Source organism: Ipomoea nil, unplaced genomic scaffold, assembly GCF_001879475.1.
Source record: "Ipomoea nil cultivar Tokyo-kokei standard unplaced genomic scaffold, Asagao_1.1 scaffold0738, whole genome shotgun sequence".
Lineage (NCBI taxonomy): Eukaryota > Viridiplantae > Streptophyta > Magnoliopsida > Solanales > Convolvulaceae > Ipomoea > Ipomoea nil.
In genome coordinates this window covers 1-23,790 of record NW_017617166.1, presented here as the reverse complement: position 1 = coordinate 23,790, position 23,790 = coordinate 1, and the positions used below count along the sequence as shown (strand labels likewise).

The following is a 23,790-nucleotide window of genomic DNA, read 5'->3' as shown; positions in this document are numbered from 1 at the left end:
CAATGCACATGATCTTTTTAGTGCAGTTTTGCTGACATCTGATCTCTTGTGTGTTTAAATGATATCTTAGCAGTGAATAGGGAGTGCACGGGTGCAATGTCGTCATCAGGTGATTGGGGTATACGGCATATAGTATGCAAATAGACATTAACACAAAAGATAAGTTAAATCCAATTCTTTTAGAAGTTACAATATATTTATTATTTACCATCAATTCTGTTAAAAAAAAAAAAAGAAATAAACATTAATGACTGACTAACTTTTTTCTACTAATTTTCGTATTTTGCTGTTTAAGTAATTGTTTTTCATGAGTGAAATACAATGAGAGCGTAGGATATTTTTTAAACATCTCTTGACGGCTGTGGGATTTGAACCCACGCCCTTTCGACCAGAGCCTAAATCTGGCGCCTTAGACCACTCGGCCAAACCGTCTATATATCAATAAAATAGAATTTATATTTTCTTGAAGAAAACCTGTTCGATTCTAACCAACACCCCTCTTGGTAAAATCCAATGCACATGATCTTTTTAGTGCAGTTTTGCTGACATCTGATCTCTTGTGTGGTTTAAATGATATCTTAGCAGTGAATAGGGAGTGCACGGGTGCAATGTCGTCATCAGGTGATTGGGTATACGGCATATAGTATGCAAATAGACATTAACACAAAAGATAAGTTAAATCCAATTCTTTTAGAAGTTACAATATATTTATTATTTACCATCAATTCTGTTAAAAAAAAAAAAGAAATAAACATTAATGACTGACTAACCTTTTTTCTACTAATTTTCGTATTTTGCTGTTTAAGTAATTGTTTTTCATGGAGTGAAATACAATGGAGAGCGTAGGGATATTTTTAAACATCTCTTGACGGCTGTGGGATTTGAACCCACACCCTTTCGAACAGAGCCTAAATCTGGCGCCTTAGACCACTCGGCCAAACCGTCTATATATCAATAAAATAGAATTTATATTTTCTTGAAGAAAACCTGTTCGATTCTAACCAACACCCTCTTGGTAAAATCCAATGCACATGATCTTTTTAGTGCAGTTTTGCTGACATCTGATCTCTTGTGTGGTTGAAATGATATCTTAGCAGTGAATAGGGAGTGCACGGGTGCAATGTCGTCATCAGGTGATTGGGGTATAGGCATATAGTATGCAAATAGACATTAACACAAAAGATAAGTTAAATCCAATTCTTTTAGAAGTTACAATATATTTATTACTCCCATCAATTCTGTTAAAAAAAAAAAAGAAATAAACATTAATGACTGACTAACCTTTTTTCTACAAAATTTTCGTATTTTGCTGTTTAAGTAATTGTTTTTCATGGAAAAGTGAAATACAATAGAGAGCGTAGGGATAGTGAAATACACATATTTTTAAACATCTCTTGACGGCTGTGGATTTGAACCCACACCCTTTCGGACCAGAGCCTAAATCTGGCGCTTAGACCACTCGGCCAATATATCAATAAAATAGAATTTATATTTTCTTGAAGAAAACCTGTTCGATTCTAACCAACACCCTCTTGGTAAAATCCAATGCACATGATCTTTTTAGTGCAGTTTTGCTGACATCTGATCTCTTGTGTGGTTTAAATGATATCTTAGCAGTGAATAGGGAGTGCACGGGTGCAATGTCGTCATCAGGTGATTGGGGTATACGGCATATAGTATGCAAATAGACATTAACACAAAAGATAAGTTAAATCCAATTCTTTTAGAAGTTAAAATATATTTATTATTTACCATCAATTCTGTTAAAAAAAAAGAAATAAACATTAATGACTGACTAACCTTTTTTCTACTAATTTTCGTATTTTGCTGTTCAAGTAATTGTTTTTCATGGAGTGAAATACAATGGAGAGCGTAGGGTATTTTTTAAACATCTTGACACTGTGGGATTTGAACCCACGCCTTTCGCCAGAGCCTAAATCTGGCGCCTTAGACCACTCGGCCAAACCATCTATATATCAATAAAAATAGAATTTATATTTTCTTGAAGAAAACCTGTTCGATTCAAACCAACACCCTCTTGGTAAAATCCAATGCACATGATCTTTTTAGTGCAGTTTTGCTGACATCTGATCTCTTGTGTGGTTTAAATGATATCTTAGCAGTGAATAGGGAGTGCACGGGTGCAATGTCGTCATCAGGTGATTGGGGTATACGGCATATAGTATGCAAATAGACATTAACACAAAAGATAAGTTAAATCCAATTCTTTTAGAAGTTACAATATATTTATTACCACCATCAATTCTGTTAAAAAAAAAAAAGAAATAAACATTAATGACTGACTAACCTTTTTTCTACAAATTTTCGTATTTTGCTGTTTAAGTAATTGTTTTTCATGGTGAAATACAATAGAGAGCGTAGGGATGGAAAAGTGGTATATTTTTAAACATCTCTTGACGGCTGTGGGATTTGAACCCACGCCCTTTCGGAGAGAGCCTAAATCTGGCGTTTAGACCACTCGCCAAACCGTCTATATATCAATAAAATAGAATTTATATTTTCTTGAAGAAAACCTGTTCGATTCTAACCAACACCCTCTTGGTAAAATCCAATGCACATGATCTTTTTAGTGCAGTTTTGCTGACATCTGATCTCTTGTGTGGTTTAAATGATATCTTAGCAGTGAATAGGGAGTGCACGGGTGCAATGTCGTCATCAGGTGATTGGGGTATACGGCATATAGTATGCAAATAGACATTAACACAAAAGATAAGTTAAATCCAATTCTTTTAGAAGTTATATATTTATTATTTACCATCAATTCTGTTAAAAAAAAAAGAAAAAACATTAATGACTGACTAACCTTTTTTCTACTAATTTTCGTATTTTGCTGTTCAAGTAATTGTTTTTCATGGAGTGAAATACAATGGAGAGCGTAGGGATATTTTTAAACTACTTGACGTGGGATTTGAACCCACGCCCTTTAACAGCCTAAATCTGGCCCTTAGACCACTCGGCCAAACCATCTATATATCAATAAAATAGAATTTATATTTTCTTGAAGAAAACCTGTTCGAAAACACACCTCTTGGTAAATCCAATGCACATGATCTTTTTAGTGCAGTTTTGCTGACATCTGATCTCTTGTGTGGTTGAAATGATATCTTAGCAGTGAATAGGGAGTGCAGTGCAATGTCATCATTGATTGGGGTATAAGGCATATAGTATGCAAATAGACACAACACAAAGATAAGTTAAATCCAATTCTTTTAGAAGTTAATATATTTATTATTTACCATCAATTCTGTTAAAAAAAAAAAAAGAAATAAACATTAATGACTGACTAACCTTTTTTCTAAAATTTTCGTATTTTGCTGTTTAAGTAATTGTTTGGAAAAGTGAAATACAATAGAGAGCGTAGGGATATTTTACGAGAGCCATCTCTTGACGGCTGTGGGATTTGAACCCACGCCCTTTCGAACCAGAGCCTAAATCTGGCGCTTAGACCACTCGGCCAAACCGTCTATATATCAATAAAATAGAATTTATATTTTCTTGAAGAAAACCTGTTCGATTCTAACCAACACCCTCTTGGTAAAATCCAATGCACATGATCTTTTTAGTGCTTTTGCTGACATCTGATCTCTTGTGTGGTTGAAATGATATCTTAGCAGTGAATAGGGAGTGCACGGGTGCAATGTCGTCATCAGGTGATTGGGGTATACGGCATATAGTATGCAAATAGACATTAACACAAAAGATAAGTTAAATCCAATTCTTTAGAAGTTAAAATATATTTATTATTTACCATCAATTCTGTTAAAAAAAAAAATAAACATTAATGACTGACTAACCTTTTTTCTACTAATTTTCGTATTTTGCTGTTCAAGTAATTGTTTTTCATGGAGTGAAATACAATGAGAGCGTAGGGGTATTTTTAAACATACCTTGACAGCTGTGGGATTTGAACCCACGCCCTTTCGGACCAGAGCCTAAATCTGGCGCCTTAGACCACTCGGCCAAACCATCTATATATCAATAAAATAGAATTTATATTTTCTTGAAGAAAACCTGTTCGATTCAAAACCAACACCCTCTTGGTAAAATCCAATGCACATGATCTTTTTAGTGCAGTTTTGCTGACATCTGATCTCTTGTGTGGTTGAAATGATATCTTAGCAGTGAATAGGGAGTGCACGGGTGCAATGTCGTCATCAGGTGATTGGGGTATAAGGCATATAGTATGCAAATAGACATTAACACAAAAGATAAGTTAAATCCAATTCTTTTAGAAGTTACAATATATTTATTATTTACCATCAATTCTGTTAAAAAAAAAAAAGAAATAAACATTAATGACTGACTACCTTTTTTCTACAAATTTTCGTATTTTGCTGTTTAAGTAATTGTTTTTTCATGGAGTGAAATACAATAGAGAGCGTAGCACATTTATTTTTAAACATCTCTTGACGGCTGTGGGATTTGAACCCACGCCCTTTCGGACCAGAGCCTAAATCTGGCGCCTTAGACCACTCGGCCAAACCGTCTATATATCAATAAAATAGAATTTATATTTTCTTGAAGAAAACCTGTTCGATTCTAACCAACACCCTCTTGGTAAAATCAATGCACATGATCTTTTTAGTGCAGTTTTGCTGACATCTGATCTCTTGTGTGGTTTAAATGATATCTTAGCAGTGAATAGGGAGTGCACGGGTGCAATGTCGTCATCAGGTGATTGGGGTATACGGCATATAGTATGCAAATAGACATTAACACAAAAGATAAGTTAAATCCAATTCTTTTAGAAGTTACAATATATTTATTATTTACCATCAATTCTGTTAAAAAAAAAAAAAAGAAATAAACATTAATGACTGACTAACCTTTTTTCTACTAATTTTCGTATTTTGCTGTTCAAGTAATTGTTTTTCATGGAGTGAAATACAATGGAGAGCGTAGGGATATTTTTAAACATCTCTTGACGCTGTGGGATTTGAACCCACGCCCTTTCAAACCAGAGCCTAAATCTGGCGCCTTAGACCACTCGGCCAAACCATCTATATATCAATAAAATAGAATTTATATTTTCTTGACGAAAACCTGTTTCGATTCTAACCAACACCCTCTTGGTAAAATCCAATGCACATGATCTTTTTAGTGCAGTTTTGCTGACATCTGATCTCTTGTGTGTTTTAAATGATATCTTAGCAGTGAATAGGGAGTGCACGGGTGCAATGTCGTCATCAGGTGATTGGGTATACGGCATATAGTATGCAAATAGACATTAACACAAAAGATAAGTTAAATCCAATTCTTTTAGAAGTTACAATATATTTATTATTTACCATCAATTCTGTTAAAAAAAAAAAAGAAATAAACATTAATGACTGACTAACCTTTTTTCTACAATTTTTCGTATTTTGCTGTTTAAGTAATTGTTTTTCATGGAAAAGTGAAATACAATAGAGAGCGTAGGGATATTTTTAAACATCTCTTGACGGCTGTGGGATTTGAAACCCACCTTTTCGACCAGAGCCTAAATCTGGCGCCTTAGACCACTCGGCCAAACCGTCTATATATCAATAAAATAGAATTTATATTTTCTTGAAGAAAACCTGTTCGATTCTAACCAACACCCCTCTTGGTAAAATCCAATGCACATGATCTTTTTAGTGCAGTTTTGCTGACATCTGATCTCTTGTGTGGTTTAAATGATATCTTAGCAGTGAATAGGGAGTGCACGGGTGCAATGTCGTCATCAGGTGATTGGGGTATAAGGCATATAGTATGCAAATAGACATTAACACAAAAGATAAGTTAAATCCAATTCTTTTAGAAGTTACAATATATTTATTATCACCATCAATTCTGTTAAAAAAAAAAAAAGAATAAACATTAATGACTGACTAACCTTTTTTCTACTAATTTTCGTATTTTGCTGTTTAAGTAATTGTTTTTCATGGAGTGAAATACAATGAAGAGCGTAGGGATATTTTTAAACATCTCTTGACAGCTGTGGATTTGAACCCACGCCCTTTCGGACCAGAGCCTAAATCTGGCGCCTTAGACCACTCGGCCAAACCGTCTATATATCAATAAAAATAGAATTTATATTTTCTTGAAGAAAACCTGTTCGATTCTAACCAACACCCTCTTGGTAAAATCCAATGCACATGATCTTTTTAGTGCAGTTTTGCTGACATCTGATCTCTTGTGTGGTTTAAATGATATCTTAGCAGTGAATAGGGAGTGCACGGGTGCAATGTCGTCATCAGGTGATTGGGGTATACGGCATATAGTATGCAAATAGACATTAACACAAAGATAAGTTAAATCCAATTCTTTTAGAAGTTACAATATATTTATTATTTACCATCAATTCTGTTAAAAAAAAAAGAAATAAACATTAATGACTGACTAACCTTTTTTCTACTAATTTTCGTATTTTGCTGTTCAAGTAATTGTTTTTCATGGAGTGAAATACAATGGAGAGCGTAGGGTATTTTTAAACATCCTTGACCTGTGGGATTTGAACCCACGCCCTTTCAGGACCACAGCCTAAATCTGGCGCCTTAGACCACTCGGCCAAACCATCTATATATCAATAAAATAGAATTTATATTTTCTTGAAGAAAACCTGTTCGATTCAAACCAACACCTCTTGGTAAAATCCAATGCACATGATCTTTTTAGTGCAGTTTTGCTGACATCTCTGATCTCTTGTGTGGTTGAAATGATATCTTAGCAGTGAATAGGGAGTGCACGGGTGCAATGTCGTCATCAGGTGATTGGGGTATAAGGCATATAGTATGCAAATAGACATTAACACAAAAGATAAGTTAAATCCAATTCTTTTAGAAGTTAAAATATATTTATTACTCACCATCAATTCTGTTAAAAAAAAAAAGAAATAAACATTAATGACTGACTAACCTTTTTTCTACAAATTTTCGTATTTTGCTGTTTAAGTAATTGTTTTTCATGGAGTGAAATACAATGAGAGCGTAGGGATAGGACATTTATTTTTAAACATCTCTTGACGGCTGTGGGATTTGAACCCACGCCCTTTCGGACCAGAGCCTAAATCTGGCGCTTAGACCACTCGGCCAAACCGTCTATATATCAATAAAATAGAATTTATATTTTCTTGACGAAAACCTGTTCGATTCTAACACCCTCTTGGTAAAATCCAATGCACATGATCTTTTTGTGCAGTTTTGCTGACATCTGATCTCTTGTGTGGTTGAAATGATATCTTAGCAGTGAATAGGGAGTGCACGGGTGCAATGTCGTCATCAGGTGATTGGGGTATAAGGCATATAGTATGCAAATAGACATTAACACAAAAGATAAGTTAAATCCAATTCTTTTAGAAGTTACAATATATTTATTATTTACCATCAATTCTGTTAAAAAAAAAAAAATAAACATTAATGACTGACTAACCTTTTTTCTACTAATTTTCGTATTTTGCTGTTCAAGTAATTGTTTTTCATGGAGTGAAATACAATGAGAGCGTAGGGATATTTTTAAACATACCTTGACAGCTGTGGGATTTGAACCCACGCCCTTTCGGACCAGCCTAAATCTGGCGCCTTAGACCACTCGGCCAAACCATCTATATATCAATAAAATAGAATTTATATTTTCTTGAAGAAAACCTGTTCGATTCAAACCAACACCCTCTTGGTAAAATCCAATGCACATGATCTTTTTAGTGCAGTTTTGCTGACATCTGATCTCTTGTGTGGTTGAAATGATATCTTAGCAGTGAATAGGGAGTGCACGGGTGCAATGTCGTCATCAGGTGATTGGGGTATAAGGCATATAGTATGCAAATAGACATTAACACAAAAGATAAGTTAAATCCAATTCTTTTAGAAGTTACAATATATTTATTACTCACCATCAATTCTGTTAAAAAAAAAAAAAAGAAATAAACATTAATGACTGACTAACCTTTTTTCTACAAATTTTCGTATTTTGCTGTTTAAGTAATTGTTTTTCATGGAAAAGTGAAATACAATGAGAGCGTAGGGATAATCAATAGAGAGCATAGGGATATTTTTAAACATCTCTTGACGGCTGTGGGATTTGAACCCACGCCCTTTCGACCAGAGCCTAAATCTGGCGCCTTAGACCACTCGGCCAAACCGTCTATATATCAATAAAATAGAATTTATATTTTCTTGAAGAAAACCTGTTCGATTCTAACCAACACCCTCTTGGTAAAATTCAATGCACATGATCTTTTTAGTGCAGTTTTGCTGACATCTGATCTCTTGTGTGGTTTAAATGATATCTTAGCAGTGAATAGGGAGTGCACGGGTGCAATGTCGTCATCAGGTGATTGGGGTATACGGCATATAGTATGCAAATAGACATTAACACAAAAGATAAGTTAAATCCAATTCTTTTAGAAGTTACAATATATTTATTATTTACCATCAATTCTGTTAAAAAAAAAAAGAAATAAACATTAATGACTGACTAACCTTTTTTCTACTAATTTTCGTATTTTGCTGTTCAAGTAATTGTTTTTCATGGAGTGAAATACAATGGAGAGCGTAGGGATATTTTTAAACATCTTTGACAGCTGTGGGATTTGAACCCACGCCCTTTCGAACCAGAGCCTAAATCTGGCGCCTTAGACCACTCGGCCAAACCATCTATATATCAATAAAATAGAATTTATATTTTCTTGAAGAAAACCTGTTCGATTCTAAACCAACACCCTCTTGGTAAAATCCAATGCACATGATCTTTTTAGTGCAGTTTTGCTGACATCTGATCTCTTGTGTGGTTTAAATGATATCTTAGCAGTGAATAGGGAGTGCACGGGTGCAATGTCGTCATCAGGTGATTGGGGTATACGGCATATAGTATGCAAATAGACATTAACACAAAAGATAAGTTAAATCCAATTCTTTTAGAAGTTACAATATATTTATTATTTACCATCAATTCTGTTAAAAAAAAAAAAAAAAAAAACATTAATGACTGACTAACCTTTTTTCTACAAATTTTCGTATTTTGCTGTTTAAGTAATTGTTTTTCATGGAGTGAAATACAATAGAGAGCGTAGGGATATTATGGAACAATTTATTTTTAAACATCTCTTGACGGCTGTGGGATTTGAACCCACGCCCTTTCGGACGACCAGCCTAAATCTGGCGCCTTAGACCACTCGGCCAAACCGTCTATATATCAATAAAATAGAATTTATATTTTCTTGAAGAAAACTGTTCGATTCTAACCAACACCCTCTTGGTAAAATCAAATGCACATGATCTTTTTAGTGCAGTTTTGCTGACATCTGATCTCTTGTGTGGTTTAAATGATATCTTAGCAGTGAATAGGGAGTGCACGGGTGCAATGTCGTCATCAGGTGATTGGGGTATACGGCATATAGTATGCAAATAGACATTAACACAAAAGATAAGTTAAATCCAATTCTTTTAGAAGTTACAATATATTTATTATTTACCATCAATTCTGTTAAAAAAAAAAAAAAGAAATAAACATTAATGACTGACTAACCTTTTTTCTACTAATTTTCGTATTTTGCTGTTCAAGTAATTGTTTTTCATGGAGTGAAATACAATGAGAGCGTAGGGGTATTTTTAAACATCCTTGACAGGCTGTGGGATTTGAACCCACGCCCTTTCAAACCAAAGCCCTAAATCTGGCGCCTTAGACCACTCGGCCAAACGTCTATATATCAATAAAATAGAATTTATATTTTCTTGAAGAAAACCTGTTCGATTCTAACCAACACCTCTTGGTAAAATCCAATGCACAGTTTTGCTGACATCTGATCTCTTGTGTGGTTTAAATGATATCTTAGCAGTGAATAGGGAGTGCACGGGTGCAATGTCGTCATCAGGTGATTGGGTATACGGCATATAGTATGCAAATAGACATTAACACAAAGATAAGTTAAATCCAATTCTTTTAGAAGTTACAATATATTTATTATTTACCATCAATTCTGTTAAAAAAAAAGAAATAAAACATTAATGACTGACTAACCTTTTTTCTACTAATTTTCGTATTTTGCTGTTCAAGTAATTGTTTTTCATGGAGTGAAATACAATGGAGAGCGTAGGGTATTTTTAAACATCCTTGACGTGGGATTTGAACCCACGCCCTTTCAGACCACAGCCTAAATCTGGCGCCTTAGACCACTCGGCCAAACCATCTATATATCAATAAAATAGAATTTATATTTTCTTGAAGAAAACCTGTTCGATTCAAACCAACACCCTCTTGGTAAAATCCAATGCACATGATCTTTTTAGTGCAGTTTTGCTGACATCTGATCTCTTGTGTGGTTGAAATGATATCTTAGCAGTGAATAGGGAGTGCACGGGTGCAATGTCGTCATCAGGTGATTGGGGTATAAGGCATATAGTATGCAAATAGACATTAACACAAAAGATAAGTTAAATCCAATTCTTTTAGAAGTTAAAATATTTTATTACTCACCATCAATTCTGTTAAAAAAAAAAAAAGAAATAAACATTAATGACTGACTAACCTTTTTTCTACAAATTTTCGTATTTTGCTGTTTAAGTAATTGTTTTTCATGGAAAAGTGAAATACAATAGAGAGCGTAGGGATATTATTTTTCATGGAAAAGTGAAATACAATAGAGAGCGTAGGGATATTTTTAAACATCTCTTGACGGCTGTGGGATTTGAACCCACGCCTTTCGGACCAGAGCCTAAATCTGGCGCTTAGACCACTCGGCCAAACCGTCTATATATCAATAAAATAGAATTTATATTTTCTTGAAGAAAACCTGTTCGATTCTAACCAACCCCTCTTGGTAAAATCCAATGCACATGATCTTTTTAGTGCAGTTTTGCTGACATCTGATCTCTTGTGTGGTTTAAATGATATCTTAGCAGTGAATAGGGAGTGCACGGGTGCAATGTCGTCATCAGGTGATTGGGTATACGGCATATAGTATGCAAATAGACATTAACACAAAAGATAAGTTAAATCCAATTCTTTTAGAAGTTACAATATATTTATTATTTACCATCAATTCTGTTAAAAAAAAAAAAATTAAACATTAATGACTGACTAACCTTTTTTCTACTAATTTTCGTATTTTGCTGTTCAAGTAATTGTTTTTCATGAGTGAAATACAATGGAGAGCGTAGGGTATTTTTTAAACATACCTTGACAGCTGTGGATTTGAACCCACGCCCTTTCGGACCAGAGCCTAAATCTGGCGCCTTAGACCACTCGGCCAAACCATCTATATATCAATAAAATAGAATTTATATTTTCTTGAAGAAAACCTGTTCGATTCAAACCAACACCCTCTTGGTAAAATCCAATGCACATGATCTTTTTAGTGCAGTTTTGCTGACATCTGATCTCTTGTGTGGTTGAAATGATATCTTAGCAGTGAATAGGGAGTGCACGGGTGCAATGTCGTCATCAGGTGATTGGGGTATAAGGCATATAGTATGCAAATAGACATTAACACAAAAGATAAGTTAAATCCAATTCTTTTAGAAGTTACAATATATTATTACTCACCATCAATTCCGTTAAAAAAAAAAAAAGAAATAAACATTAATGACTGACTAACCTTTTTTCTACAAATTTTCGTATTTTGCTGTTTAAGTAATTGTTTTTCATGGAAAAGTGAAATACAATAGAGAGCGTAGGGATATTATTTTTTATTTTTAAACATCTCTTGACGGCTGTGGGATTTGAACCCACGCCTTTCACCAGAGCCTAAATCTGGCGCCTTAGACCACTCGGCCAAACCGTCTATATATCAATAAAATAGAATTATATTTTCTTGAAGAAAACCTGTTCGATTCTAACCAACACCCTCTTGGTAAAATCAATGCACATGATCTTTTTAGTGCAGTTTTGCTGACATCTGATCTCTTGTGTGGTTTAAATGATATCTTAGCAGTGAATAGGAGTGCACGGGTGCAATGTCGTCATCAGGTGATTGGGGTATACGGCATATAGTATGCAAATAGACATTAACACAAAAGATAAGTTAAATCCAATTCTTTTAGAAGTTACAATATATTTATTATTTACCATCAATTCTGTTAAAAAAAAAAAAAAAAGAAATAAACATTAATGACTGACTAACCTTTTTCTACTAATTTTCGTATTTTGCTGTTCAAGTAATTGTTTTCCATGGAATGAAATACAATGGAGAGCGTAGGGATATTTTTAAACATACTTGACAGCTGTGGGATTTGAAACCCACGCCCTTTCAACCAGAGCCTAAATCAGGCGCCTTAGACCACTCGCCAAACCTCTATATCAATAAAATAGAATTTATATTTTCTTGACGAAAACCTTTTCGATTCTAACCAACACCCTCTTGGTAAAATCCAATGCACATGATCTTTTTAGTGCAGTTTTGTTGACATCTGATCTCTTGTGTGGTTTAAATGATATCTTAGCAGTGAATAGGGAGTGCACGGGTGCAATGTCGTCATCAGGTGATTGGGTATACGGCATATAGTATGCAAATAGACATTAACACAAAAGATAAGTTAAATCCAATTCTTTAGAAGTTACAATATATTTATTATTTACCATCAATTCTGTTAAAAAAAAAAAAAAGAAATAAACATTAATGACTGACTAACCTTTTTTCTACAAATTTTCGTATTTTGCTGTTTAAGTAATTGTTTTTCATGGAAAAGTGAAATACAATAGAGAGCGTAGGGATATTTTTAAACATCTCTTGACGGCTGTGGGATTTAAACCCACGCCTTTTAGACCAGAGCTAAATCTGGCGCTTTGACCACTCGCCAAACCGTCTATATATCAATAAAATAGAATTATATTTTCTTGAAGAATACCTGTTCGATTCTAACCAACACCCTCTTGGTAAAATCCAATGCACATAATCTTTTTAGTGCAGTTTTGCTGACATCTGATCTCGTGTCTGGTTTAAATGATATCTTAGCAGTGAATAGGGAGTGCACGGGTGCAATGTCGTCATCAGGTGATTGGGGTATAAGGCATATAGTATGCAAATAGACATTAACACACAAAAGATAAGTTAAATCCAATTCTTTTAGAAGTTACAATATATTTATTACTCACCATCAATTCTGATAAAAAAAAAAAAGAATAAACATTAATGACTGACTAACCTTTTTTCTACTAATTTTCGTATTTTGCTATTTAAGTAATTGTTTTTCATGGAGTGAAATACAATGAAGAGCTTAGGGATATTTTTAAACATCTCTTGATGCAGCTGTGAGATTTGAACCCACGCCCTTTGAACTAGAGCCTAAATCTGGCACCTTAGACCACTCGACCAAATCGTCTATATATCAAAAAAATAGAATTTATATTTTCTTGATGAAAACCTGTTCGATTCTAACCAACACCCTCACGGTAAAATTCAATGCACATGATCTTTTTAGTGCAGTTTTGCTGACATCTGATCTCTTGTGTGGTTGAATGATATCTTAGCAGTGAATAGGGAGTGCAGCGGTGCAATGTCGTCATCAGGTGATTGGGGTATACGGCATATAGTATGCAAATAGACATTAACACAAAAGATAAGTTAAATCCAATTCTTTTAGAAGTTACAATATATTTATTATTTACCATCAATTCTGTTAAAAAAAAGAAATAAACATTAATGACTGACTAACCTTTTTTCTACTAATTTTCGTATTTTGCTGTTCAAGTAATTGTTTTTCATGGAGTGAAATACAATGGAGAGCGTAGGGTATTTTTAAACATCCTTGACGCTGTGGGATTTGAACCCACGCCCTTTCAGACCAGAGCCTAAATCTGGCGCCTTAGACCACTCGGCCAAACCATCTATATATCAATAAAATAGAATTTATATTTTCTTGAAGAAAACCTGTTCGATTCAAACCAACACCTCTTGGTAAAATCAATGCACATGATCTTTTTAGTGCAGTTTTTGCTGACATCTGATCTCTTGTGTGGTTTGAAATGATATCTTAGCAGTGAATAGGGAGTGCACGGGTGCAATGTCGTCATCAGGTGATTGGGGTATAAGGCATATAGTATGCAAATAGACATTAACACAAAAGATAAGTTAAATCCAATTCTTTTAGAAGTTACAATATATTTATTACTACCATCAATTCTGTTAAAAAAAAAAAAAATAAACATTAATGACTGACTAACCTTTTTTCTACAAATTTTCGTATTTTGCTGTTTAAGTAATTGTTTTTCATGGAAAAGTGAAATACAATGAGAGCGTAGGGCAAGTGGAGAGCGTAGGGATATTTTTAAACATCTTGACGGCTGTGGGATTTGAACCCACACCCTTTCGGACCAGAGCCTAAATCTGGCGTCTTAGACCACTCGGCCAAACCGTCTATATATCAATAAAATAGAATTTATATTTCTTGAAGAAAACCTGTTCGATTCTAACCAACACCCTCTTGGTAAAATCCAATGCACATGATCTTTTTAGTGCAGTTTTGCTGACATCTGATCTCTTGTGTGGTTGAAATGATATCTTAGCAGTGAATAGGGAGTGCACGGGTGCAATGTCGTCATCAGGTGATTGGGGTATAAGGCATATAGTATGCAAATAGACATTAACACAAAAGATAAGTTAAATCCAATTCTTTTAGAAGTTAAAATATATTTATATTTACCATCAATTCTGTTAAAAAAAAAAAATAAACATTAATGACTGACTAACCTTTTTTCTACTAATTTTCGTATTTTGCTTTCAAGTAATTGTTTTTCATGGAGTGAAATACAATAGAGAGCGTAGGGATATTTTTAAACATACCTTGACAGCTGTGGGATTTGAACCCACGCCCTTTCGGACCAGAGCCTAAATCTGGCGCCTTAGACCACTCGGCCAAACCATCTATATATAATAAAATAGAATTTATATTTTCTTGAAGAAAACCTGTTCGATTCTAACCAACACCCTCTTGGTAAAATCCAATGCACATGATCTTTTTAGTGCAGTTTTGCTGACATCTGATCTCTTGTGTGGTTAAATGATATCTTAGCAGTGAATAGGGAGTGCACGGGTGCAATGTCGTCATCAGGTGATTGGGGTATAGGCATATAGTATGCAAATAGACATTAACACAAAAGATAAGTTAAATCCAATTCTTTTAGAAGTTACAATATATTTATTATTTACCATCAATTCGTTAAAAAAAAAAAAAAAAGAAATAAACATTAATGACTGACTAACCTTTTTTCTACTAATTTTCGTATTTGCTGTTTAAGTAATTGTTTTTCATTGGAGAGCAAGTGAAATACAATAGAGAGCTTTAAACATCTCTTGACGGCTGTGGATTTGAACCCACGCCCTTTCGGACCAGAGCCTAAATCTGGCGCCTTAGACCACTCGGCCAAACCGTCTATATATCAATAAAATAGAATTTATATTTTCTTGAAGAAAACCTGTTCGATTCTAACCAACACCCTCTTGGTAAAATCCAATGCACATGATCTTTTTAGTGCAGTTTTGCTGACATCTGATCTCTTGTGTGGTTTAAATGATATCTTAGCAGTGAATAAGGAGTGCACGGGTGCAATGTCGTCATCAGGTGATTGGGGTATACGGCATATAGTATGCAAATAGACATTAACACAAAAGATAAGTTAAATCCAATTCTTTTAGAAGTTACAATATATTTATTATTTACATCAATTCTGTTAAAAAAAAAAAGAAATAAACATTAATGACTGACTAACCTTTTTTTCTACTAATTTTCGTATTTTGCTGTTAAGTAATTTTTTCATGGAATGAAATACAATGGAGAGCGTAGGGGTATTTTTAAACATCTTGACAGCTGTGGGATTTGAACCCACGCCCTTTCAAACCAGAGCCTAAATCTGGCGCCTTAGACCACTCGGCCAAACCATCTATATATCAATAAAATAGAATTTATATTTTCTTGAGAAAACCTGTTCGATTCTAACCAACACCCTCTTGGTAAAATCCAATGCACATGATCTTTTTAGTGCAGTTTTGCTGACATCTGATCTCTTGTGTGGTTTAAATGATATCTTAGCAGTGAATAGGGAGTGCACGGGTGCAATGTCGTCATCAGGTGATTGGGGTATACGGCATATAGTATGCAAATAGACATTAACACAAAAGATAAGTTAAATCCAATTCTTTTAGAAGTTACAATATATTTATTATTTACCATCAATTCTGTTAAAAAAAAAAAAAAAGAAATAAACATTAATGACTGACTAACCTTTTTTCTACTAATTTTCGTATTTTGCTGTTTAAGTAATTGTTTTTCATGGAGTGAAATACAATAGAGAGCGTAGGGATATTTTTAAACATCTCTTGACGGCTGTGGGATTTGAACCCACGCCCTTTTAGACCAGAGCCTAAATCTGGCGCCTTAGACCACTCGGCCAAACCGTCTATATATCAATAAAATAGAATTTATATTTTGAAGAAAACCTGTTCGATTCTAACCAACACCCTCTTGGTAAAATCCAATGCACATGATCTTTTTAGTGCAGTTTTGCTGACATCTGATCTCTTGTGTGGTTTAAATGATATCTTAGCAGTGAATAGGGAGTGCACGGGTGCAATGTCGTCATCAGGTGATTGGGGTATAAGGCATATAGTATGCAAATAGACATTAACACAAAAGATAAGTTAAATCCAATTCTTTTAGAAGTTACAATATATTTATTATTTACCATCAATTCTGTTAAAAAAAAAAAGAAATAAACATTAATGACTGACTAACCTTTTTTCTACTAATTTTCGTATTTTGCTGTTTAAGTAATTGTTTTTCATGGAGTGAAATACAATGAAGAGCGTAGGGATATTTTTAAACATCTCTTGACAGCTGTGGATTTGAACCCACGCCCTTTCGAACAGAGCCTAAATCTGGCACCTTAGACCACTCGCCAAACGTCTATATATCAATAAAATAGAATTTATATTTTCTTGAGAAAACCTGTTCGATTCTAACCAACACCCTCTTGGTAAAATCCAATGCACATGATCTTTTTAGTGCAGTTTTGCTGACATCTGATCTCTTGTGTGTTTAAATGATATCTTAGCAGTGAATAGGGAGTGCACGGGTGCAATGTCGTCATCAGGTGATTGGGGTATACGGCATATAGTATGCAAATAGACATTAACACAAAAGATAAGTTAAATCCAATTCTTTTAGAAGTTACAATATATTTATTATTTACCATCAATTCTGTTAAAAAAAAAAAAAGAAATAAACATTAATGACTGACTAACCTTTTTTCTACTAATTTTCGTATTTTGCTGTTCAAGTAATTGTTTTCATGGAGTGAAATACAATAGAGAGCGTAGGGATATTTTTAAACATCTCTTGACGGCTGTGGGATTTTAACCCACGCCCTTTCGGACCAGAGCCTAAATCTGGCGCCTTAGACCACTCGGCCAAACCGTCTATATATAATAAAATAGAATTTATATTTTCTTGAAGAAAACCTGTTCGATTCTAACCAACACCCTCTTGGTAAAATCCAATGCACATGATCTTTTTAGTGCAGTTTTGCTGACATCTGATCTCTTGTGTGGTTTAAATGATATCTTAGCAGTGAATAGGGAGTGCACGGGTGCAATGTCGTCATCAGGTGATTGGGGTATACGGCATATAGTATGCAAATAGACATTAACACAAAAGATAAGTTAAATCCAATTCTTTTAGAAGTTACAATATATTTATTATTTACCATCAATTCTGTTAAAAAAAAAAAGAAATAAACATTAATGACTGACTAACCTTTTTTCTACTAATTTTCGTATTTTTGTTTAAGTAATTGTTTTTTCATGGAGTGAAATACAATGAGAGCGTAGGGATATTTTTAAACATCTCTTGACGGCTGTGGGATTTGAACCCCACCCTTTCGAACAGAGCCTAAATCTGGCGCCTTAGACCACTCGGCCAAACCGTCTATATATCAATAAAATAGAATTTATATTTTCTTGAGAAAACCTGTTCGATTCTAACCAACACCCTCTTGGTAAAATCCAATGCACATGATCTTTTTAGTGCAGTTTTGCTGACATCTGATCTCTTGTGTGGTTAAATGATATCTTAGCAGTGAATAGGGAGTGCACGGGTGCAATGTCGTCATCAGGTGATTGGGGTATAGGCATATAGTATGCAAATAGACATTAACACAAAAGATAAGTTAAATCCAATTCTTTTAGAAGTTACAATATATTTATTATTTACCATCAATTCTGTTAAAAAAAAAAAAAGAAATAAACATTAATGACTGACTAACCTTTTTTCTACAAATTTTCGTTTTGCTGTTTAAGTAATTGTTTTTCATTTCTTTTCATGGAGTGAAATACAATAGAGAGCGTTGGGATATTTTTAAACATCTCTTGACGGCTGTGGGATTTGAACCCACGCCCTTTCGGACCAGAGCCTAAATCTGGCCTTAGACCACTCGGCCAAAACGTCTATATATCAATAAAATAGAATTTATATTTTCTTGAAGAAAACCTGTTCGATTCTAACCAACACCCTCTTGGTAAAATCCAATGCACATGATCTTTTTAGTGCAGTTTTGCTGACATCTGATCTCTTGTGTGGTTGAAATGATATCTTAGCAGTGAATAGGGAGTGCACGGGTGCAATGTCGTCATCAGGTGATTGGGGTATAGGCATATAGTATGCAAATAGACATTAACACAAAAGATAAGTTAAATCCAATTCTTTTAGAAGTTACAATATATTTATTATTTACCATCAATTCTGTTAAAAAAAAAGAAATAAACATTAATGACTGACTAACCTTTTTCTACTAATTTTCGTATTTTGCTGTTCAAGTAATTGTTTTTCATGGAGTGAAATACAATGGAGAGCGTAGGGTATTTTTAAACATCTCTTGACAACTGTGGGATTTGAACCCACGCCCTTTCAGACCAGAGCCTAAATCTGGCGCCTTAGACCACTCGGCCAAACCATCTATATATCAATAAAATAGAATTTATATTTTCTTGAAGAAAACCTGTTCGATTCTAACCAACACCCTCTTGGTAAAATCCAATGCACATGATCTTTTTAGTGCAGTTTTGCTGACATCTGATCTCTTGTGTGGTTAAATGATATCTTAGCAGTGAATAGGGAGTGCACGGGTGCAATGTCGTCATCAGGTGATTGGGGTATAAGGCATATAGTATGCAAATAGACATTAACACAAAAGATAAGTTAAATCCAATTCTTTTAGAAGTTACAATATATTTATTACTACCATCAATTCTGTTAAAAAAAAAAAGAAATAAACATTAATGACTGACTAACCTTTTTTCTACAAATTTTCGTATTTTGCTGTTTAAGTAATTGTTTTTCATGGAAAGTGAAATACAATAGAGAGCGTAGGGTTTTTCATGGAAAAGTGAAATACAATAGAATTTTTAAACATCTCTTGACGGCTGTGGGATTTGAACCCACGCCCTTTCGGACCAGAGCCTAAATCTGGCGCCTTAGACCACTCGGCCAAACCGTCTATATATCAATAAAATAGAATTTATATTTTCTTGAGAAAACCTGTTCGATTCTAACCAACACCCTCTTGGTAAAATCCAATGCACATGATCTTTTTAGTGCAGTTTTGCTGACATCTGATCTCTTGTGTGGTTAAATGATATCTTAGCAGTGAATAGGGAGTGCACGGGTGCAATGTCGTCATCAGGTGATTGGGGTATACGGCATATAGTATGCAAATAGACATTAACACAAAAGATAAGTTAAATCCAATTCTTTTAGAAGTTACAATATATTTATTATTTACCATCAATTCTGTTAAAAAAAAATGAAATAAACATTAATGACTGACTAACCTTTTTTCTACTAATTTTCGTATTTTGCTGTTCAAGTAATTGTTTTTCATGGAGTGAAATACAATGGAGAGCGTAGGGATATTTTTAAACATACCTTGACAACTGTGGGATTTGAACCCACGCCCTTTCAGACCACAGCCTAAATCTGGCGCCTTAGACCACTCGGCCAAACCATCTATATATCAATAAAATAGAATTTATATTTTCTTGAAGAAAACCTGTTCGATTCAAACCAACACCTCTTGGTAAAATCCAATGCACATGATCTTTTTAGTGCAGTTTTGCTGACATCTGATCTCTTGTGTGGTTGAAATGATATCTTAGCAGTGAATAGGGAGTGCACGGGTGCAATGTCGTCATCAGGTGATTGGGGTATAGGCATATAGTATGCAAATAGACATTAACACAAAAGATAAGTTAAATCCAATTCTTTTAGAAGTTAAAATATATTTATTACTCACCATCAATTCTGTTAAAAAAAAAAAAGAAATAAACATTAATGACTGACTAACCTTTTTTCTACAAATTTTCGTATTTTGCTGTTTAAGTAATTGTTTTTCATGGAAAAGTGAAATACAATAGAGAGCGTAGGGTTTTTCATGGAAAAGTGAAATACAATAGAGAGCGGGATATTTTTAAACATCTCTTGACGGCTGTGGGATTTGAACCCACACCCTTTCGACCAGAGCCTAAATCTGGCGTCTTAGACCACTCGGCCAAACCGTCTATATATCAATAAAATAGAATTTATATTTTCTTGAGAAAACCTGTTCGATTCTAACCAACACCCTCTTGGTAAAATCCAATGCACATGATCTTTTTAGTGCAGTTTTGCTGACATCTGATCTCTTGTGTGGTTAAATGATATCTTAGCAGTGAATAGGGAGTGCACGGGTGCAATGTCGTCATCAGGTGATTGGGGTATAAGGCATATAGTATGCAAATAGACATTAACACAAAAGATAAGTTAAATCCAATTCTTTTAGAAGTTACAATATATTTATTATTTACCATCAATTCTGTTAAAAAAAAAAAATAAACATTAATGACTGACTAACCTTTTTTCTACTAATTTTCGTATTTTGCTGTTCAAGTAATTGTTTTTCATGGAGTGAAATACAAATAGAGAGCGTAGGGGTATTTTTAAACATACCTTGACAGCTGTGGGATTTGAACCCACGCCCTTTCGGACCACAGCCTAAATCTGGCGCCTTAGACCACTCGGCCAAACCATCTATATATTAATAAAATAGAATTTATATTTTCTGAAGAAAACCTGTTCGATTCAAACCAACACCCTCTTGGTAAAATCCAATGCACATGATCTTTTTAGTGCAGTTTTGCTGACATCTGATCTCTTGTGTGGTTGAAATGATATCTTAGCAGTGAATAGGGAGTGCACGGGTGCAATGTCGTCATCAGGTGATTGGGGTATAAGGCATATAGTATGCAAATAGACATTAACACAAAAGATAAGTTAAATCCAATTCTTTTAGAAGTTACAATATATTTATTACTCACCATCAATTCTGTTAAAAAAAAAAAAAAGAAATAAACATTAATGACTGACTAACCTTTTTTCTACAAATTTTCGTATTTTGCTGTTTAAGTAATTGTTTTTCATGTGTGTATATTGTTTTTCATGGAAAAGTGAAATACAATAGAGAGCATAGGGATATTTTTAAACATCTCTTGACGGCTGTGGGATTTGAACCCACGCCCTTTCGGACCAGAGCCTAAATCTGGCGCCTTAGACCACTCGGCCAAACCGTCTATATATCAATAAAATAGAATTTATATTTTCTTGAAGAAAACCTGTTCGATTCTAACCAACACCCTCTTGGTAAAATTCAATGCACATGATCTTTTTAGTGCAGTTTTGCTGACATCTGATCTCTTGTGTGGTTTAAATAATATCTTAGCAGTGAATAGGGAGTGCACGGGTGCAATGTCGTCATCAGGTGATTGGGGTATACGGCATATAGTATGCAAATAGACATTAACACAAAAGATAAGTTAAATCCAATTCTTTTAGAAGTTACAATATATTTATTATTTACCATCAATTCTGTTAAAAAAAAAAAAAAGAAATAAACATTAATGACTGACTAACCTTTTTTCTACTAATTTTCGTATTTTGCTGTTAAGTAATTGTTTTTCATGGAATGAAATACAATGGAGAGCGTAGGGGTATTTTTAAACATCCTTGACAGCTGTGGGATTTGAACCCACGCCCTTTCAACCAGAGCCTAAATGGCCTTAGACCACTCGGCCAAACCATCTATATATCAATAAAATAGAATTTATATTTTCTTGAGAAAACCTTTTCGATTCTAACCAACACCCTCTTGGTAAAATCCAATGCACATGATCTTTTTAGTGCAGTTTTGCTGACATCTGATCTCTTGTGTGGTTTAAATGATATCTTAGCAGTGAATAGGGAGTGCACGGGTGCAATGTCGTCATCAGGTGATTGGGGTATACGGCATATAGTATGCAAATAGACATTAACACAAAAGATAAGTTAAATCCAATTCTTTTAGAAGTTACAATATATTTATTATTTACCATCAATTCTGTTAAAAAAAAAAAAAAAGAAATAAACATTAATGACTGACTAACCTTTTTTCTACAAATTTTCGTATTTTGCTGTTTAAGTAATTGTTTTTCATGGAAAAGTGAAATACAATAGAGAGCGTAGGGATATTTTTAAACATCTCTTGACGGCTGTGGGATTTAACCCACGCCTTTTAGACCAGAGCCTAAATCTTGACCACTCGGCCAAACCGTCTATATATCAATAAAATAGAATTTATATTTTCTTGAAGAAACCTGTTCGATTCTAACCAACACCCTCTTGGTAAAATCCAATGCACATGATCTTTTTAGTGCAGTTTTGCTGACATCTGATCTCTTGTCTGGTTTAAATGATATCTTAGCAGTGAATAGGGAGTGCACGGGTGCAATGTCGTCATCAGGTGATTGGGGTATAAGGCATATAGTATGCAAATAGACATTAACACAAAGATAAGTTAAATCCAATTCTTTTAGAAGTTACAATATATTTATTACTCACCATCAATTCTGATAAAAAAAAAAAGAATAAACATTAATGACTGACTAACCTTTTTTCTACTAATTTTCGTATTTTGCTTTAAGTAATTGTTTTTCATGGAGTGAAATACAATGAAGAGCTTAGGGATATTTTTAAACATCTCTTGATGGCTGTGAGATTTGAACCCACGCCCTTTTGAACAGAGCCTAAATCTGGCACCTTAGACCACTCCCAAACCGTCTATATATCAAAAAAATAGAATTTATATTTTCTTGAGAAAACCTGTTCGATTCTAACCAACACCCTCTGGTAAAATCAATGCATGATCTTTTTAGTGCAGTTTTGCTGACATCTGATCTCTTGTGTGGTTTGAATGATATCTTAGCAGTGAATAGGAGTGCACGGGTGCAATGTCGTCATCAGGTGATTGGGGTATACGGCATATAGTATGCAAATAGACATTAACACAAAAGATAAGTTAAATCCAATTCTTTTAGAAGTTACAATATATTTATTATTTACCATCAATTCTGTTAAAAAAAAAATAAACATTAATGACTGACTAACCTTTTTTCTACTAATTTTCGTATTTTGCTGTTAAGTAATTGTTTTTCATGAAGTGAAATACAATGGAGAGCGTAGGTATTTTTAAACATACCTTGACAACTGTGGATTTGAACCCACGCCCTTTCAGACCACAGCCTAAATCTGGCGCCTTAGACCACTCGGCCAAACCATCTATATATCAATAAAATAGAATTTATATTTTCTTGAAGAAACCTGTTCGATTCTAACCAACACACTCTTGGTAAAATCCAATGCACATGATCTTTTTAGTGCAGTTTTGCTGACATCTGATCTCTTGTGTGGGTTAAATGATATCTTAGCAGTGAATAGGGAGTGCACGGGTGCAATGTCGTCATCAGGTGATTGGGGTATA

The 23,790-nt window shown here is 34.2% G+C and overlaps 17 non-coding genes across 17 annotated transcripts; all 17 read right to left on the bottom strand.

Moving 5' to 3' along the window:
* Positions 1-353: 353 nt before the first annotated feature.
* On the bottom strand, positions 354-432 carry TRNAL-UAG. Its single transcript has one exon. It is a non-coding gene; the product is annotated as a tRNA-Leu (tRNA).
* A 2,974-nt stretch (positions 433-3,406) lies between these two features.
* Positions 3,407-3,485, bottom strand: TRNAL-UAG. Its single transcript has one exon. It is a non-coding gene; the product is annotated as a tRNA-Leu (tRNA).
* A 425-nt stretch (positions 3,486-3,910) lies between these two features.
* Positions 3,911-3,990, bottom strand: TRNAL-UAG. The gene has a single exon. It is a non-coding gene; the product is annotated as a tRNA-Leu (tRNA).
* A 438-nt stretch (positions 3,991-4,428) lies between these two features.
* TRNAL-UAG lies at positions 4,429-4,508 on the bottom strand. Its single transcript has one exon. It is a non-coding gene; the product is annotated as a tRNA-Leu (tRNA).
* Positions 4,509-7,001: 2,493 nt separating this feature from the next.
* Positions 7,002-7,080, bottom strand: TRNAL-UAG. The gene has a single exon. It is a non-coding gene; the product is annotated as a tRNA-Leu (tRNA).
* Positions 7,081-8,043: 963 nt separating this feature from the next.
* TRNAL-UAG lies at positions 8,044-8,122 on the bottom strand. Its single transcript has one exon. It is a non-coding gene; the product is annotated as a tRNA-Leu (tRNA).
* Positions 8,123-8,554: 432 nt separating this feature from the next.
* TRNAL-UAG lies at positions 8,555-8,634 on the bottom strand. The gene has a single exon. It is a non-coding gene; the product is annotated as a tRNA-Leu (tRNA).
* Positions 8,635-11,681: 3,047 nt separating this feature from the next.
* On the bottom strand, positions 11,682-11,758 carry TRNAL-UAG. Its single transcript has one exon. It is a non-coding gene; the product is annotated as a tRNA-Leu (tRNA).
* Positions 11,759-14,250: 2,492 nt separating this feature from the next.
* TRNAL-UAG lies at positions 14,251-14,330 on the bottom strand. Its single transcript has one exon. It is a non-coding gene; the product is annotated as a tRNA-Leu (tRNA).
* Positions 14,331-14,757: 427 nt separating this feature from the next.
* Positions 14,758-14,837, bottom strand: TRNAL-UAG. Its single transcript has one exon. It is a non-coding gene; the product is annotated as a tRNA-Leu (tRNA).
* A 429-nt stretch (positions 14,838-15,266) lies between these two features.
* On the bottom strand, positions 15,267-15,345 carry TRNAL-UAG. Its single transcript has one exon. It is a non-coding gene; the product is annotated as a tRNA-Leu (tRNA).
* A 428-nt stretch (positions 15,346-15,773) lies between these two features.
* Positions 15,774-15,853, bottom strand: TRNAL-UAG. The gene has a single exon. It is a non-coding gene; the product is annotated as a tRNA-Leu (tRNA).
* Positions 15,854-16,289: 436 nt separating this feature from the next.
* On the bottom strand, positions 16,290-16,369 carry TRNAL-UAG. The gene has a single exon. It is a non-coding gene; the product is annotated as a tRNA-Leu (tRNA).
* A 938-nt stretch (positions 16,370-17,307) lies between these two features.
* On the bottom strand, positions 17,308-17,387 carry TRNAL-UAG. Its single transcript has one exon. It is a non-coding gene; the product is annotated as a tRNA-Leu (tRNA).
* Positions 17,388-18,841: 1,454 nt separating this feature from the next.
* Positions 18,842-18,921, bottom strand: TRNAL-UAG. The gene has a single exon. It is a non-coding gene; the product is annotated as a tRNA-Leu (tRNA).
* A 460-nt stretch (positions 18,922-19,381) lies between these two features.
* TRNAL-UAG lies at positions 19,382-19,461 on the bottom strand. The gene has a single exon. It is a non-coding gene; the product is annotated as a tRNA-Leu (tRNA).
* Positions 19,462-21,488: 2,027 nt separating this feature from the next.
* TRNAL-UAG lies at positions 21,489-21,568 on the bottom strand. Its single transcript has one exon. It is a non-coding gene; the product is annotated as a tRNA-Leu (tRNA).
* Positions 21,569-23,790: the final 2,222 nt, after the last annotated feature.